This window comes from Schistocerca americana, chromosome 5 (assembly GCF_021461395.2).
Source record: "Schistocerca americana isolate TAMUIC-IGC-003095 chromosome 5, iqSchAmer2.1, whole genome shotgun sequence".
In the NCBI taxonomy this organism is placed as follows: domain Eukaryota; kingdom Metazoa; phylum Arthropoda; class Insecta; order Orthoptera; family Acrididae; genus Schistocerca; species Schistocerca americana.
In genome coordinates, this window is record NC_060123.1 from 420,629,156 (window position 1) to 420,649,791 (window position 20,636).

The following is a 20,636-nucleotide window of genomic DNA, read 5'->3' on the forward strand; positions in this document are numbered from 1 at the left end:
TATTCAGAGGCAGAAAGAACAAATACTGACAGTATGAGCTTTCGGGCTGAGAACCTTGCCGCTGCCTATTGACACGGCCGTAGTCACGACCGCTCACAACAACCTCTGAAAGACTACACTGGTGCAAATCTGCAACACACCAGATTACTTTAAACTGAAAATTTTAACAACTCACACAAGCACATAAACTATGCACCCCGTAGGAGGGATGGAAATGGTACTAACATTAAAAAAGTTAACTTGCAACCGAAGGTGCAACTTGACTTAAAAAAACGAAAAAAACTCTTATGGTGGAAGGGTGGCAACATTATATACTAAAATGACTATTTAAATAAAAACCCATGAAATGTGGGCTTACATAAAATATACAAACATGGTCTACTTTACACATATACCGCCTCTCAAGATGATGGGCAAGATAAAAACATATTTCAGGAATTCGGCAGTTACATGTCAAGCAGTAAATTCGTTAACACCGAATCCGATAAACATGACAGAGGAAGCTATTAACGTATGGCAGACCGACAGACAGACAGACACTAACTGCCTAACAAATGCGGACGAGAGACAACGAGCAAGCTGGGGACAAGAGACTAACCAAGAAAACAAGTAGAATTTAACAAGTAAATGAAACAGCATATCACGAATCACTTAGCTTCTAATAAGCTGCGATGTCTGGCGAAGACCTGGCGCAGCACCCCCAAAACGCTCTCCCGAACCGTCCGCTGGCAGCCGCTTCAACGGACGCAGGAAGGTGCGCCGATCTCCCGTCTCACGGCGTCGCAGCTCGCGCCGGCCAGACCGATGTCGTGGGTTGAATCCTGTTACTCTCGTGTCGGCCGCGAAGCGACTGTCCCTCGCTATACGGCGCGGCCCACTGGACTCACGTGGCGACCTCACACGCGCCGACGCTCAAGACGGACAAGTCATCTTGTGCCCCAGAGCGCGACCGACCAAGCAATTGATCCAACCTCCAATGACCATTGCTTGAACAAACTCGAGCAGACTGGCGGCCTAACACATACTAGCACTCCGGACGACAAACTGACCCGGCTGACCAACTGGCCACCTCGCGAGCTTATAGCGCCCCTTAAATGCATGTGAACAGGCAACCTTTCGCCTTTTCCACCAGAGGGAGACACTGAAGCTGCGATTGCCACAGCGGCGCCACTGCCAGAAACAGAGGGCAACTGCTTCACATTACGCGCTGCGGCGCGCTCTTCGAAACAGCAAATTTTACCACTGCTCAGTTACTACCTCAAATGGCAACAGAGCACCAACATTCTTTGTGAGGCCTTCTCAAACACATTCGTTACAGTGCTTACTCTTCGCTACAAGCAACAGAATGTTTCCATTATAAAAACCACGCTATACGACATTATACGGTGAATTTGTGAATACGTAGATATTTATCAATGTTCAAACATTACAGTAAAATGGTTCAACAAGTCCCAATTGCAACTGAAAAATTCAGTCATGTATACTCAAGCATTACATCACAACTTGAACTTAAGAGCCGACCGGTGTGGCCATGCAGTTCTAGGCGCTTCAGTCTGGGACCGCGTGACCGCTACGGTCGCAGGTTCGAATCCTGCCTCGGGCATGGATGTATGTGATGTCCTTAGGTTAGTTAGGTTTAAGCAGTCCTAAGTTCCAGGTGGGACTGATGACCACAGATGTTAAGTCCCATAGTGCTCAGAGCCATTTGAACCATTTTCGAACTTAAGAAAAATTACAATCAGTAAATCAAACCATAGCAATTTTACCAATAAGATCCGAAATGAAGTATTATTTATGTAACAAATAAAAATCGGACACACAATAAATGGAATGTAATAAGTCTCCACTACCACCTCCTAAAATATCTACAATTCCTCCTAAAACACGCTGTAAAATGAACCCACGTCTTGAGCCTACCAAACGAACTAGTGAATAGTCTGAATTTTCTTCTTATCTTCTCTATCTCCTCTCATAAGCATCTCAAACCTGTTAACCGTGCTGCATTAGCAACGCTCAAGAATCAGTCGAACGATGGTACTGTAAGATTGTTTTTGTGTGGAGAATTTACACTTCCTTCGGATTCTTCTACTGAATCTGTCTGTCAAATATCTTTTCAACAAATAGATGTATGTTATCGTTCAGTTTTGGGTCATTTCGGACGCGGCCTCCTACATATGTTACAGTTACTTCTTATTTCAGTGATTAATCGTTTCCTGAAATCAAAAAATAATGGATTTTTCCGACTCTTTATGCATTTTACGTGTTCACGGTCAACTACTAAACTCTGTAGGACATGCTGACCATCTGCGAAGTGTCGTGATTTTTCCTACAGGTTTTGTTGTTGTGACTGTCCCATACGAAACAGCATCACACGGAAATCGTTTCATAGAATGTCGGATGTTTTCCACTAGATCAGTTATACATTTCGTGAACGTAACAGCACTATAACGTTCCACTGGAGCACAGTCGATGTTTCATTTTTGGCATCTCATTGTATTTACGTTGCACAGTTTCCAGAGGTTCCAATGGTTCAAATGGTTCAAATGGCTCTGAGCACTATGCGACTTAACATATGAGGTCATCAGTCCCCTAGAACTTAGAACTGCTTAAACCTCACTAACCTAAGGACATCACACACATCCATGCCCGAGGCAGGATTCGAACCTGCGACCGTAGCAGTCGCGCGGTTCCGGATTGAAGCGCCTAGAACCGCTCGTCCACCGCGGCCGTCTTTCCAGAGGTGTGGAACCTGAAGAACTCATAGAGTAGTCAGTGATAAATTTTATTCTATATGTCCAAGTAATAACTGATTCATTTCCATCCTTGATTACTCTTTGTACATCTAGAATACATAATTGTCTTGTTACACCAGACTGTAGCAATTCTAACTGCTTCCATCAATAAAATTTGGATTTAATTTGCATCTACCGACACCTAATGGTTATTAAATATTTTGCACATCTCTGACGAACTTACACCAACTGCTAACAGTCTTCAATAAAATGTTATCTGTTAACCATGAACTATTATACAGCACCTACATCGTTTTTCTATAATCGGAATACAATCATCGCGACTACACTTTTCGACTGTTCATCCAGATTAGCCGCAGAAACAGCCTCTGGAATATGAATGAAATAAATATGTTAAACCACACAGGATTTACAGACACTCGCTGCTAGTGGAGATTGAGTTAAATCAACGGAGAAAGTCGAAAATTCTTCCCGGGCCGGGATTCGAACCGGGGTCCGCTGCTTGCTATGCAGATGCTCTGACCACTAAGTCCATCCGGCCATAGAGGCCATCACAAATGTACGCACTGCCCTTGAACGGCCTCCAGGAGGAATCAAATTCTCAACTTAGCCACTCACTTCTTAACCAGAGGCCTTTACCCGTTACGTCATCATTTGCGGGATTTATCCAGTTCCTGTAAGAATTCGAGCTTGGTGTGCATCTGTACTGAAGAGATCATTGGCCTTTCTCGCCGTAGTTATATACGGAGAACAGAGTTCCATGGTAGAAAGAAACACAGCAGAGGAAAGGAGATACAGTACTAAACTGATTACTGCAGACGTTCAAAGTTTCTCTGGTCAGGAAATTGGTGAATGTGGATCGAAGATGGACTACTGAAATTGTTGCAGTATCGTCCGAAATGTTTTGCTGCAGTTCTTGAAGGTTATGAGGGTTGTTGCGATACATCTTACAGTTGAGCGTTCCCCACCCAATGACTGTAACGTTTCTCCAACGAAACAAAAGTAATGGAATCAAATGTCTCGCATATAAAGATGCTATTGCTATGCTCTCCGAACATGTGACTTATATTGTAACGCGAATTAATCTTTTAAAAGAAACTGCCGCTCGGACAAAATTAAGATTATGTGAAAAAAATTAACTTTAAAAATGAACTGAAATTTCAGAAAACAGATACTGATTAAGTAGAGAGCGTCAAAAATTTTGATGTATTGGAACGATAATAAAGAAAAAGGTCTGGGAAGCCGCTATAGAGCGAAGGATATGTTAAATGAGAAGAGCACAAGGTATAACTAAAGTCTCTATAGTAAAAAAAAATCGCTCTAAAAATGTAAAAATCAGGCAATGCTTTACATTAGTGTAGCCAGAATACGTATATGTAGGCAAATGTTTAGCTTAAAACTTTAATTCATATGAGTTAGAAACAATAGAAAGGCGAATCATTAGGAAAATATTAGGTCCACAAATAACTGTGGATTGTTGGAAATTGCGAAGTCTCGATGAAACTTATCGAAACGTATAATACATATCAGCAATAAAGAGGAAAAGAAAACAGGCATTTTTTAAATTCATATCAAACGCAAGAAAGTAGATTAAAGAAATGATCAACTATGTGTGCAACAAGAAGTAAACAAGTTGAATCCATGAAAAAAGAAGCACTTAAGGAAAAAAAACTGAATTGTGTTTGATGCCAAGAAAGGACTCTGAAAACACTAGTCTCAAATGATCTGCGGACAGGAAGAAAAATCACATTGAACAGGTGAAAGAATAGAGTAAGGAAAGGAATTAACAGTGAATAAGGATTTGAAATTGGCATGTTATCCTTAGTTGGCCCATCCGAGAAGAAAAATAGAGAAATGAGGGCGCTTCAGTTATTCATCAAATGTAATAACTGTGTGTCCTCGAAAGTTATTAGTGAAATCCTTAAATATTTTGTGTCCTGCTGGCATCACTGCACTTCATCGTGCTGCAGACACTACGACTTCATATGTGGTAGAATATCCTGGACAGTGTCTGAGCGAAATCCAGGACACAGAATTTCGTGATTTAAAATTATGTCGCCGAATTAGTCAAGCGATTTAACAGTATAGCAGTATGAATTACTATTACAATATGATGTTTTTATTCGTACAAAAACATTAAAAAATTAAAGAAAACTTTTATTTCACGAGTTTAACTGCCTCCTGGGTATAGATGGTCAATATGAAACATGTAGAATTATAGATGCTCTTTCACTACGGAAACCGTCCAATAGATATCTATTACACTGTCCGATTTAGTATTGTACGTATAAAGAAGAGCTCACGGAAGTTGCAGCGATAACAAACAATCGGCCAATGATGTCAATGTCATGCTACACTTCCAGCCAGTAAACTCTCTAAAACTGTAGTTTACCGACCTCTTACCTAGCAGACATTGAAACCTAACTGAAATTTTGTTAAATCAGAACCAGACTAGTTACACTGTTTCTTCCGTAGACAGATAGCAAAGAGGCCCTATAGGGCGTGAAGAAGGTCAAAAAACCAAAAATGCAATACATACATTTACAAAAGATCTGATGCGTTAATGTTCCTGGGGCATATCCTAAGAGATACTATACTCAACTTCTGGTATCTGAAAGATGAAAAGAATTGTAGATCTGGTCTTCATCTTACCTCAAATATTGAAGTGCGTGAGGCAATTGTTGTATCCTAGAATCATTGTAAGAAAAATAGTCTACAAGGCTTTTTCAGGCGGATCGCACTCTCCATGCAACCTGTACAAGGTAATGCATGGCGTTAATTCTGTTTCCCACTAGGGCAATTCGGAAAGTAGATTCCGATCGGGGGCAAAATGGGAACCTCTGTTAAAATCATGATTGCAACAGTTAGCTGCACCTTCCAGCCACTTCTCTATATAGTTACCGCTACAACTTCGACATTAGTCATAGCGTTGTACCAATTTTTCAGTACCCTCGTCATAGCCAATACTTCCCCAATTTTCAATGCTGATCTACAGCTCGATGTCTGTACCAAAACCTTGTCTTCCTAGTCAGCAGTTTATATGAGCAGAGATGAAACTCAGAGGAAGCCAATATTGTGGGTGGTCAAAGAGGTCCCATCGAAAACGCTGCAGGAGCATCTTCATTGCCCCTGCAGATGCGCCTGAGAATTGTCACGAAGAAGGAACCGTGTGAAAGTTACATGTTATATGGGCTACAAGGCATCAGGCGAAATCTCTCACTAGGCCCTCATACGTCACAAGTGACACTCTTTTCTAGGCATCTTTACGTTCGCACCGTCCTCTCAGAAGTGCAAAGAGCGACGTGACCAACATACATGTGCAAAGATTCATCGGATTTTCACAGCGGTTCCCATTTCGTAACAGATCGAGACTTACTTTCTGAATAGCCCTCGTAAATTTAAAATTACTTATGTCAGTTTACGCTGTTAAGAAATTGGTGAATGGTGTAAAGGGACTTTTCATCTGATAAATTCTTGGACAGCGTTTAAAATATATTTCATTAGCAGCTGAAATTTTATAAATGCTAGAAACGTATTGAAAATGTCTATCCTTGAGTAATTAGAATGATCTTTCTAGTCGAGTGTTAGTTACTGTAAGTGTTTATGAAGATTTGTTTTTTCTTTATACTGACTCAGTGAACCAAACTGTTGATTTAAAAGAGAGTGTTTTTTTGGTTACGTAATTAAATCCTAAAATTCTGGAAACCAGTGATCTGTGTGCAAGTTTATTAGAAGAGTCTTCCAGGAAGACATTGTTGCATTATTACACTACTGGCCATTAAAATTGCCACACCGAGAAGAAATGCAGATGATAAACGGGTTTTCATTGGACAAATGTATTATACTAGAACTGACATGGGATTACATTTTCACGCAATTTGGGTGCATAGATCCTGAGAAATCAGTACCCAGAACAACCACCTCTGGCCGTAATAACGGCCTTTATACCCCTGGGCATTGAGTCAAACAGAGACTGGATGGCGTGTACAGGTACAGCTGCCCATGCAGCTTCAACGCGATATCACAGTTCATCAAGAGTAGTGACTGGCGTATTGTGACGAACCAGTTGCTTGGCCACCATTGACCAGACGTCTTCAAATGGTGGGAGACCTGGAGAAGGTGCTGGCCAGGGCAGCAGTCGAGCATTTTCTGTATCCAGAAATGCCCGTACAGGACCTGCAAAATGCGGTCGTGCATTATCCTACTGAAATGTAGGGTTTCGCAGGGATCGAATGAAGGGTAAAGCCACGGGTCGTAACACATCTGAAATGTAACGTCCACTGTTCAAAGTGCCGGTAATGCCAACAAGAGGTGACCGAGACGTGTAACCAATAGCACCCCATACCATCACGCCGGGTGATACGCCAGTATGGCGATGACGAATACACGCTTCCAATGTGCGTTCACCACGATGTCACCAGACACGGTTGCGACCATCATGATGCTGTAAACAGAACCTGGAATCATCCGAAAAAAAAAGACGTTTTGCCATTCGTGCACCCAGGTTCGTCGTTGGGTACACCATCGCAGGCGCTCCTGTCTGAGATGCAGCGTCAAGTGTAACCGCAGCCATGGTTTTGGAGCTGATAGTCCACGCTGCTACAAACGTCGTCGAACTGTTCGTGCAGATGGTTGTTGTCTCGCAAACGTCCCCATCTGTTGACTCAGGGATCGAGAAGTGGCTGCACGATCCGTTACAGCCATGCGGATAAGATGCCTGTCATCTCGACTGCTAGTGATACGAGGCCGTTGGGATCCAGCACGGCGTTCCATATTAACCTCCTGAACCCACCGATTCCATATTCTGCTAACAGTCATTGGATCTCGACCAACGCGAGCAGCAATGTCGCGATACGATAAACCCCAATCGCGATAGGCTACAATCCGACCTTTATCAAAGTGGGAAACGTGATGGTACGCATTTCTCCTCCTCACACGAGGCATTACAACAACGTTTCACCAGGCAACGGCGGTCAACTGCTGTTTGTGTATGAGAAATCGGTTGGAAACTTTCCTCATGTCAGCACGTTTTAGGTGTCGCCAACCTTGTGTGAACGCTCTGAAAAGGTAATCATTTGCATATCACAGCGTCTTCTTCCTGTAGGTTAAATTTCGCGTCTGTAGCACGTCATCTTCGCGGTGTAGCAATTTTAATGGCCAGTAGTGTATATTCTGTCAGACCCATGTACTTATTGGAAATCACTATTATGAAACATCCGAAACATGACTGCGGCGATGGATTTAAGGTAGACATTAACTACATATAGTTAAAATGACATAAACACATATTACTGGACGGTGCAAATGAGTATCACAAGAGCACAGACCCACACACGCACGCATACATACACACACACACACACACACACACACACACACACACACACACAGTGACGAATGCTGGTCAGAGGAATATATACTCTGTGAAATACACCATACTGCGTGTTAATGGTTTTTCAGTTCGCAAAAGGAAAGCCTATTATGTATCCTCGATATGTACTCGTATCCCGTAATACGGCATCTGTTCTATAAGATCAGAAATATGTTTTTCCGACGATGACAGGTCACAGACAGGTCAGACATATTTTAGCATTTCAGCATACACTTGAGAATGGCTACAAAGCAAAAATCTTAACTGTATAAAATAAAAGCACTATTAACAGTCAAATGGTGGCAAACTAGTACTCACTTCATAACGTAGTCTGGAGGAGGAACAGTAAACGTGGAAACTATCTACTACAACGGAAACACTTTTCCATGTTCAGCTATAGTTTAGAAAGTAGCTACAGCCTATGTAGGGAAACAATGTACTGAAAGGAACAAATGGGTAACAAATATTGGTATTATGTCTAAAGAAGATTAGCAGGGAATACTGGGGGAGGGGCACTAGATAATGAAACAAGTGGGAAATACGAGACGGAACACCGGAAAGTGTACGACATACGACCACCGGCGATACGAACTGGGCTACTGGTCTCGCTTTTATCGCCCCCGTTTGTCACGCAACCCATATGGCGCAGACGGCCAGATGCACTCGTATCTCTCTGCCCGGCCAACGGGAAATTGCTCGTATACAATTCTCCGGCTGGGTACTTTCTGCCTCGCGTTCTTCAACTCTCTACAAGCGGGTGAATTTCAATCTACAGATCGCCGTGGAATCCAATGTAATAGTCAGTTAACTCTCACATTTAACTCAGAATGTATGTAGATCAAATATTCACTAAAGGCGAAACAATAATTTTTCTGTGTCTAGTAAAATTTATATGAGAAACGTGTTTACGGAAGAAAGTGATACCCCTATGGAATGAACACAATTACATGCCACAGTACACGAAAAAAACAAGTACTTCGTTGTAACCTTTACTTATTTGCGCAGTAAACATTAAAAATGAAACTGACGTTTCCTTGATGTATAGCCAACTAACTGTAAATCAGGACATGAAGCCACATTAATAAATATTCGTGTGAGAGCACATACACAAAACGTGCCTTATTTAGTAGATTCTCAGTTGCAGTCTCTGCATTAGTAAACACCACAAGAGGGAAGGACGTTATGACTACCGATACATTATGTTCTTGAATTTCAGTGTCTAAACTGCCGCTGAGGAAAATTCACACAAGGAAATTAATCCGTCTTTATTAGGAGAGGATAGCAACTTGTATCAAACCAGTCGAATTCCACTAGTTCCTAATGAAATGTAAATGAAACAAAAGCAATGTGAGTGATGCTTAAGCTACGGAGTAACAAGAAACTAGTTCAAATGTCAATATGTGATCGATACATAGTGGTAACCGATTGCAAAATGATTTAGACAAGATATCTGTACCCGGCGAAGTGTGGTGACGCTAAATAAGGAAAAGCCATCCACACGAGTACTAAAAGAAATTCGCTAAAATCGATAAATCACACAAATGTAAAGGCTGTGAATCCAACTAAATACTTAGGGATTACAATTCTGAATAAACTTAAACGCAGCGGTCACATGTAAAATGTTATGGGGAAAGCGAACCAAAATGTTCAAATGTGTGTGAAATCTTATGGGACTTAACTGCTAAGGTCATCAGTCCCTAAGCTTACACACTACTTAACCTAAATTATCCTAAGGACAAACACACATCCATGCCCGAGGGAGGACTCGAACCTCCGCCGGGACCAGCCGCACAGTCCATGACTGTAGCGCCGTAGACCGCTCGGATAATCCCGCGCGGCGAAAGCGAACCAAGGACTGCGATTTATCACACAGAGAAAATGCAACAGGGCTACTAAAGACACTGCCTCCACGATACTTGTCCGCCCTCTTTTGGAATGTTGCTGTACTGTGTGGGTTCCTCATGAGATAGGAATGACGGAGGAAATCGCAAAAATTCAAAGAAGGGCAGCTCGTATTGCATTATCGCGAAATAGAGGAGACAGTTCCACGGATATGATCAGGAGTGACAATCATTAAAACGAAGGTGTTTTTCGTAGCGGCAGGATCTTCTCATGAAATTTTAATCACCAACTTTCCTCCGAATGTGGAAACATTTCTTTGGCGTGCAACTACATGGGGTAAAATGGACACCATAACAAAATAAGAAAATGGCAAGTCACCCGGAAAGAATAAGGCCTTCATTTTCCCCCCGCTGTTTGAGAGTGGGACGGTAGAGAAATAGCTCGAAGGTGGTTCGATGAACCCTCTGCCACATACTTAAATGTCAGTTACAGAGTAATCGTGTGGATGTAGATCCAAGATGACTTCTGTGCTAATTTTTTCATTTAGTAGTATAGAAGTAACAGCCACCTGTGCTATGAACCGTTACTCAGTCACCACACGAGCAGTTTATCAAAGACAAATGTAACATGTCGGTTTATTAAATCTCAAGGATAAATGTTCGTGAGGTAGCAAAAGAGACAGAGAAGTTGCTGTCCATGCATCAGCACGACTTTAGAAAGCATCGCTCCTGCGAAACGCAACTCGTCCTTTTTTCACATGATATCTTGCGAACCATGGATGAAGGGTATCAGACGGATGCCATATTCCGTGACTTCCGGAAAGCGTTTGACTCGGTGCCCCACTGCAGACTCCTAAGGTGCGAGCATATGGGATTGGTTCCCAAGTATGTGAATGGCTCGAATACTTCTTAAGTAATAGAAACCAGTATTTTGTCCTCGATGGTGAGTGTTCATCGGAGGTGAGGGTATCATCTGGAGTGCCCCAGGGAAGTATGGTAGGTCCGCTGTTGTTTTCTATCTACATAAATGATCTTTTGGGTAGGATGGATGGCAATGTGCGGCTGTTTGCTGATGATGGTGTGGTGAACGGGAAGGTGTCGTCGTTGAGTGACTGTAGGAGGATACAAGATGAACTGGACTGGATTTGTGATTGGTGTAAAGAATGGCAGCCAACTCTAAATATAGGTAAATGTAATTTAATGCAGATGAGTAGGAAAAAGAATCCCGTAATGTTTGAATACTGCATTAGTAGTTTAGCGCTTGACACAGCCACGTCGATTAAATATTCGGGCGCAACATTGTAGAGCGATATGAAGTGGAACAAGCATGTAATGGCAGTTTTGGGGAAGGCGGATAGTCGTCTTAGGTTCATTGGTAGAATTTTGGGAAGATGAGGTTCATCTGTAAAGGAGATCGCTTATAAAACACTAATACGACCTATTCTTGAGTACTGCTCGAGCGTTTGGGATCCCTATCAGGTCGGATTGAGGGAGGAAATAGAAGCAATTCAGAGGCGGGCTGCTAGATTTGTTACTGGTAGGTTTGATCATCACGCGAGTGTTACGGAAATGCTTCAGGAACTCGGGTGGGAGTCTCTAGAGGAAATTTATAGAACCAGCATTTGAGGCTGACTGCAGTACAATTTTACTGCCGCCAACTTACATTTCGCGGAAACACCACAAAGATAAGATAAGAGAGATTAGGGCTCGTAGAGAGGCATATAGGCAGTCATTTTTCCCTCGTTCTGTTTGGGAGTGGAACAGGGAAAGAACATGCTAGATTTGGTACGAGGCACCCTCCGCCACGCACCGTATGGTGGATTGCGGAGTATGTATGTAGATGTAGATGTAGAAAAGATTTAGGAGCATGATGACGCTGCTTGAAGTGACGCAGATTTATACCGAGAAATTCAATCGAGTCTGCTAAAATCTGCCGGCCGAAGTGGCCGCGCGGTTCTGGCGCTGCAGTCTGGAACCACGAGACCGCTACGGTCGCAGGTTCGAATCCTGCCTCGGGCATGGATGATGTTCTTAGGTTAGTTAGGTTTAACTAGTTCTAAGTTCTAGTGGACTAATGACCTCAGCAGTTGAGTCCCATAGTGCTCAGAGCCATTTGAACCATTTTTTTGCTAAAATCTCGACTGCAGAGCCAGGTCCGTGTCTTACCTGGGCAACAATGCATGGCCGCTTTTCTGTATACAACCAACGACGCCAGTGAATTTATTTCTGATGACTTCGCAAGAATAGCATCTTGCTGCTTCATTACTTTTCTTGAAGTTCATGGTCACCTAGTCCTCGGTACGTCAGAAATATAGAATGTAATGTTGAATTGATCATACCAGTATATATTGTAGTTAAACGTTAAAAGGAAAAACTTCGTCCGAACAGACATCGAAAGGCGCAACGGAACTGAAGGACCGCCGTGTCATTCTCAGCCGAGAGGCGTCAGAGAATGTAGATATTTAGGGGGTGTGCGCATCACACCGCTTTCCCGGCCGTTGACAGTTTTCGTGACCGAAACTGCTACTTCTAAATAAAATAGCTCTCCAATTGGCCTCACAAGGGCTGAGGGCAATCCGCTTGCCAACAGCGTTCGGCAGACCCCGATGGTCATCCACGCAAGTGCTAGCTAAGCCCTATAACGATTAAATTCGAGCCAAAGCCGATGACACACTTATACATATTACTTATCAAAAGTCTCATAAAGCCAGTGGCCACACTAGCTTTGTGAACATTTTCGATCTGCAGGAGACTGCAACTGGTACACCACAACAATATTAATGAAATCTGCACACCAAGACTTCTGTACTCACGCCCGTATGGTAATGTAATAAACCTACGTCAGTCTTTTTATTTTTGTGCATCTAAATTAAGTGTTCAGCATTTATTTTCTAAACAACTGATCGAAATCGCACATTACTATCGTCCGACATATTTATGCATGTGGGTGGTTTCACAAATACGAAAGCTTTGTAAGAGTATTTGATCTACCACAACATTAATTCGCTCTCAAGTGATGCTCGGCGTCTACATAAAACGTGCCTATACACATCAGTCTGCCCTCCAGTTTAAGGTATGTAGTGTCTTGAAACGAAAGTACAAAAATGTACAGAAATACGCTGCCTGTAGGCAAGCCGTGTCTTGTTTTATATAGCATCTATCTGGATGTATATCAACGTAGAAACCGTAACTGAGTCAATAGCAAGTCCTGAAACCTGTGCACCACCTTAGCACAATAACACAAGTAAAAATCTTAAGACATTTCGAGAATTTAAGTATAGAGTCTCTAATCTTAAAAGTAGCTTTCGTTCTGGTTCGTAAACTACTCTTAGATTTCCCTGGTATGCTGTATTTTCCAAGTTATGCAGAATTTAACATTACGAATTATATTTAAGTAGTATTAATTCAACGGTGTCTCTGAATTACAGTTCTATTTGTAAATCCATGATCTTGTGTCTTAAAGTATCTGCTGAATCTTACTTTTCAAAATAGTCCTTTAATAGAATGTGAATATTACTGTATTTGCTAAATATTACTGCTCATGTGTGATAGAACTGTCAAGCTAGTCCCAAAGAGTTTTTTGCGATAGCCTTTATTTTGACAATCGAGTATAAATTACTCGTATATCCCATCATTAAGTAACAGATCGTAATTAGGATGAGGGGAAATACAAATTATGAAAACAGATTTGTGACTGGAGTACAACTTCAAATCTTAAACATTTTAGTTTGAATAAAATACAAAAGATGCGAAATAAGACGAATCGTTTAAAGCAGCGTTGTTGCTATTAAATTTAGCATTTTACATTGTTTTAAATGCAAGGCTCATGGCACTGGTATAGGTTCTTTAATCCGATGAAGTTTCAAACTTACGATTATAATCTTGATTTAATGTTCTCCCCAATATCCTCGTCCACCATTATGGCACATCCACGTCCATACACTTCATCATTCCTAACTGAGGCCCATAACGCCGAGTAAAACCCTACTGTCCGCACCGCGACAGCACTAGACACGTGCCGCATATTCTGGCGAGATTATACAGTTCTCGATTAGTGTCAGCCACAAATTGGATGATTATACAGCAAGCATTCGCTGTACGAGTAATAAATGAGTAATAATTGGACCAGTTAAGATTAGAAGCTGAATACAGAGAATAATCACGCAATATATCTTTCCCGAGCAGTATTTCCTTACTAGTTAATGTTCTCCATATCCGATAAATCGTGATTCTGATATCTGCGAAAGCCACAGCTTCATTTCAGCTTTCATGTAGAAACCTAATGAAGCACATTAAACGAATGTTACATGCGAATGTATTTTCCATCTGAAATTATCCAGTACATAATTCGTGCAATTTTATGCTAACTGGACATTTTCTTTGCAAAAGCTTACAACGAATACTCATTCAAAACGATTTATTACTAGAATACGTCATTAACTCATCTATTTTTAAAAACTACTATTTTTGCAAAGACTAAACGTAATAAGCTATTAGCTTATTCATTTTATTAGCTCCACTACTACTTCACCAGACTGTAATGATGAGCAAATACAATTTCTTTCCGTCTATTCTTTGAAAACGATTTCATATTTGGAAAAAAATTTAACACTCTCATTATGCGTAACGACATTTATTTCAAATTTTACAGAGCGACGAGAGATTAGTTTCGACGACAAGAATAATCGTACGAAACTCAGAAATGTCGTCGTGGCGTTTTAATGCTAAGAACGCGACTCCTCTAGATTAGTTCTCAGCACTCTTACCTACATGTGTAAAATGAATGTTAAAATATTCCGTAACATTCAGTTACGGGAGCAACTGAAGAAACAGGATGCCATTTGTTTCCTGTAATTGGTTGAGTAGATGACCTACTAACCTACCAGACAAATGTAAAATGATTAACCACATAAACAGGAACGGTTTCTGGTTTGAGATACCAGAGACCAGCCTGCATAGAAATTGAGGAACGTCTATTTGTCTATAATCAATCAACGACAACTCAGTTTCACCAGCAACCAAAGCATATTAGTCATGCGTTGCAGTAAATGTGTGTGTAAGGCACACCAATCATCCATTTAATAAAAATAAGTCTCTTTGAGACATCTATGATGTTTGATCCTACGACAAAGTGTTTGTATTGAGAGTTATCTTTGGTCATTTCTCAGACTCTCTCTCTCTCTATTAAAATATTTGACTTATGATAGTTTTTCGCCGGAGGCATCTTTGATTTAGTAAAGTCTCCAGTGGCAGTTTTGATGGGAATGTCTCTGAACGACCTTTCCGGCGTATGCTTTGGAATACGATTCGCTTCGTCTGGATCCTAAGGTGATTTCACGTTTCCTGTGACAACGACAGTTTCTACGTTCTCATCAAGGAGAGTATTTTCCGGGACGTTGCAGCAAGCAGACATGTACGTTCCAGGTACTTAATTTGTGGCAGCACCGAGCTATGTTACCCCAGTGCCCATCCACATCCATAGGGCATTTGCGGCTTGTCGTTGAGTAGATGGGTAAAATGAATAAGTCGATTTTCGATTTCCTCTTCAAGTAACGCATTTTCAATATAATTACATCGATGCTAATTATTATTTCTTGATAGCTACGTGACCTACTTTGCTTTTCTGGTTCATCTTCAACTGCGCATTGTATCGACGTGTTTTGAGGTTTGGTAGAATTCATCATGCTACTCTTTCTGTTTGAATCATTTATGCTTTATACCTGCTTTCTCACATGGTTATCAAGATCTGACTGAATGATGCACTTCTAGACTACCTGGTACAGTCTGAAGGTCCCTTTCTGCCGCATCAGAGTGTACATAAATGTATTTCTCAACATGTGCCAATACTGTTAACGTGAGCCTTCGGAATCTAATTGTAACAGTTAGGCTCTTTGTACCGCTCTTTCATTGTAAAACTTTCTATGCGGGCAGAGGGGCTCGAAGCGTCCAATGTTCGCCAAAGGTAATAATTAAAAAATTGTAAATTCTGGATTTCCACTCTTTCTGATGGAATAATAGGCCGTGACTTTTATTTCCGTCCCCTCAAGGCATCCTCTTGATTTTATAACTCCATTGATTCCCAGATGTTGTTCTTAGTTTTAGTGGCACCAGTATAGATATTTCACATCCTCTCTTTGGATATATGAGCAGTACAGCTCTAAAGAATAAGCAAGTTAGTGTCCTTTCACTTCAGTTACGAAAACTAGGTATTAAATAGATAATGTTAGTCTAGCTGAAGCTACATTACCCACTTTCAACAATTAGTAAGTAATTAACTTACAGGAATATCGAATATATCCGATGAATGTTGGCTGGTGCATCGACCACAATATTTGGTCCTCCAAAACTACAATTTATTTTTCACTTGAGTAACTTTCTTTATCACCAAAGTATCGACATGACGGGATCTTAGGAAATACGAACTAACGTTTCTCGACATTATGTCGACCACCCTGGAAATGGTATTCTATCAGGGCCAGCATCTGTCTCTATTATTTAAGTGCAAAGGTTAGTTTAAGCCAAGTTCATTCAATGAAGGACTATTAAACTGAGTGCAAACAGGGATGTGAGTATCCACATGCATAGGCGACATCAAAGGGTCCAAAATCACCAAGTTAAGTGATTTATAACAGGACCGAATGACCGGTCTCTGAGAAATGACTCAAGATTTTTGAAATCTTGTAGAGCATGCATGTAGTACATCAACAAAGGTGGCTTAAAAAACACTCGTTCGACCTATACTTGAGTATTGCTCATCAGAGTGGGATCCGTACCAGGTCGGGTTGACAGAGGAGATCCAAAGAAGAGTGGCGCGTTTCGTCACAGGGTTATTTGGTAAGCGTGATAGCGTTACGGAGATGTTTAGCAAACTCAAGCGGCAGACTCTGTAAGAGAGGCGCGATGCATCGCGCTGCAGCTTGCTGTCCAGGTTTCGAGAGGGTGCGTTTCTGGATGAGGTATTGAATATATTGCTTCTCCCTACTTATACCTCCCAAGGAGATCACGAATGTAAAATTAGAGAGATTCGAGCGCTCGGAGGCTTTCCAGCAGTCATTCTTCCCGCGCACCATACGCGACTGGAACAGGAAGGGAGGTAATGACAGTGGCACGTAAAGTGCCCTCCGCCACACACCAATGGGTGGCTTGCGGAGTATAAATGTAGATGTAGATGTAGATGTACCACAGCGATGTGTGTGTGAATGTTTATGTGCTACCAATAAAGCGAAGAGGTTCGTGTGGGTACTGGACGACACCAGGTGACCACCGAAAAGGGCCACTACATCTCCCTATGTCACCAAGCGAGGAACGCAGCAGGAAGACATCGAAATCACTTTCTGGAGGACGGTGGTTCAGATCTTGTCTCCTTATCCCGAGTTAGGTTTTCTGTGGTTTCTAAAACATTTAATACTTCGGTTAGGCTAATTCCTACGAAAAAGACGCGACCCATTTTCTGCCACATACTTCCACAAAAAAGCCTGTGATTCATCATTATCGATAGCTCCCTAACTCTCTATTCCTCTCTCGCTGACAGTATCTCGTTCACTCCTTTCCTAGCACTGTTCTGTCAATGTCAAGAAGGTGCCACTGCCACGAGTTCCTCTCTTTCTCTCACACTACCATTGTCTCCTTCGCACTTTCTATACCATGATCACTGCCTACTATCTTACAGTATTTACTACTTTTCCTAAAGTTTCCCACCGTCAGTTTCTCCTTCTGTGTAGTCATAAAAAGCGCGAATATGTTTACATGCCAAAATGTTTGGGAAAAGTTTTAATGCTGCTGAGGAAGGTAGAAGTTGCCAGCTGGTATCCCACTTTTCAATTTTTGTGCTTCGATAGGAACAATTTTCCGTTGGTTCTGTTCTTTTCCTTGCTGTGGTGCTGCAGGCAGAGTATATCACTCACATGAAACGAAATGTATTTGTTAGTAAAAACTTACTTATGAGAAACTGATATAATGCAAAATGAATTTTGCACCTCAAACCAAATGTTACGTGCCAAACTCTTTTGCATGTGCTTTATTACTACAATATGGGGTTCCCAGAAACCCTCTCATGATGACAGAGACACTTTACAGCACTTTTCTCTGTGGTAAGCTACAGTGTGAACTACGTTTTTTCCTCATACTGGAAATTACGTGCGTAATTTACGTGTACAAATGCAAGTAGGGTAAATTTGAACCTATGTCTCTTGAAAACAGATAAAGATAGCAAGAAAATTTTTAAATTTGTCAGTGATCGAAATTTAAGATCACAGCCATAAGCAGTAAATTGGAATCTTTGCTTGGTTTTGGTATCCAAAAACAAAGTTTTTGAAAGTTTCTCGATAACGGATAAAGATTTCTGAAAACGGGAACACGGCGCTTCGAGTTAAATGCCTAGAGAAAATACCATTAAAATTTGAACAATTTACTGCGGTTATTTATTATTTAGATTTCGTCTCATACCGGATTTTACGTGCGTATTTTCCTGTAGTAGTAGCGTAATTTTGAACCTCTGTATCTAGATTTTTCAAGATTGTAATCTCAGGAATACATCATAAAAATTTCATCCATTTGCTGTGCATAGCCGTCCTGGAATCCGCGGCTCGGTTTTGGTACGAAAACATTGTAAGTGCTCATGTCTCCATTAACCACCTAAGAACACCGTACACGACATCATGTGCAAAAAGAACCAACTGATTTGCTCCAATTGCCTAAGCTGGCAGATATGTCTAATATTCATTCCTTGTCTCAGTACTGTATGATAGTGATTCTAAGATGATTCTTCTGGTGGGTATACAAATGGTCCCTAGCGCAAGGGCTATCCAAAACAGTAGACTCCTTTCTGTCACTAATAGTAGAAGAGGGTTGAGCCCCTGAAAGAATCCGTTCTTATGCGAGGCGTTTTGAAACATATTGGTAAGCATGCCGGTGCAGCCGTGCTGACTGTGACGAAGAGAAAAAAGACAACCGCTGCAAAAGTCACTACTGAAATAATGTCGACCCTTGACAGGCGTAGAAGCCATAAAACGCGAACTATGGCTCAATGGAAGAAAGGCATTTGGTCGAATGAGTCTTATTTCACACTGTTTCTCATTTCTGGTCGAGTTGCCAAGAGTGAAACATAAAGTAGATTCTGTGATGATCAGGGATGGCATATCGTGGTGTTCCATGGTCCCCCACGGCTACTCTCTAACATCACATTACTGTCAAGGATTATATTACCCTTTACGCTGTTCAAGTCCATCATTTCATTCAGCCACAGTGATATGCCGTATAACAGCATGCCAATACGCAGATATATGTGGAGAGGAACGCGCATAGGCGCTTCGGTGACAGGCGGTTACTACCACTTCCCTGTTCTACAGCTTCATCTGATAAGCAACTCACCTAACGTATAACCGTTGGTTGGCAAGATGTTCATCGTGGTTCCCCAGCAGCAGCTGAAGCGTGGGAACGTCAAACAATCTAAGTGCCAAACTTTACATTTGTCAGGACAATAAAAAAACGTATCTCTTCCTGTAAAAAAAAATTACCCGTATCAAAAGAATTATAAGATATTCTGATATCACTGAATTCAGCTGGTCATCTCATCACTGCAAAACATGATGAGTCAAATTACAAAATAAATAATTTCTTAAAAATGTTCTACGTGCCGTACCTGTGAACCGAATGGTTCTAAATGCCACTAAGAATGTTTTTGTTTCATGTGACACTAATGCTGAGGAGCAACGATTTTTCCTTACAGTGTAAGGGGCTACCAAAGCGTTTCCGTTAGAGTGCCTTGCTGCAGTGTATACGCAACCCAGTGCGATTCCGACGCGCGTATGTAAGGAGCCAGCAGGCAAAACATACCGAAAAACTCCGAGAAGGGGTGCTGCCGCTAGATGATAAAGCACGTCACAGACTGCAAATTTTATAATGCAAGAGTTCGCCAACTCAACTGGAAAACCCTCGAACACGAGCCCTACAGTCCTGATTTCTCCCCATGCCATTATCACGCCCAAGGTCCCTTAAAAAAGACCTGGTAAGGTCGACGTATCCTGTCGGATTAGAGTGTGCTGCAGCAAATTATGGATTTAGCTACGCAGCATGACACGGTGTTTTGCCAGATTCAACCTGGTGCGTCGATGGGATGATTGCCTCAATGCTGACGGTGCTTTTATCCTAGCGTCATGCCGATCAGGGCTCTACTGTCTTCGAACGGAAACTTTTTGATCACCCATTATCCAACTACAGAAGTACAGCAGTCATTATGTAAACTGAAAGTGGAGAGAGGAGAAAGGGTAAGGAAGGAAAGGAAAGGGGAGGAACTGATGACACCAGCTCAATCGGGACTTCATGCGGAAACAGTGACGAGCGAAAATGTCTGCCGGGACGGGAATCGAATCGGAGATCTCGTGCTTACTAGCAGCTGCATTAACCACTGCGCCTCACGGACGCAGTATTGACCACAAATGCGTGGACTATGTCGGCAAGACCTCCAGGCAGACCAGCACTCCCACCCACCACCACCTATCTGCAGTCTCCATCCAGGTCTTACATGCTCACTACATCTACATCTACATCTACATCTACACGGATACTCGGCAAATCACATTCAAGTGCCTGGCAGAGGGCTCATCGAACCACCTTCACAGTTCTCTATTATTTCAATCTCGTATAGCGTACGGAAAGAATGAACACCTATAC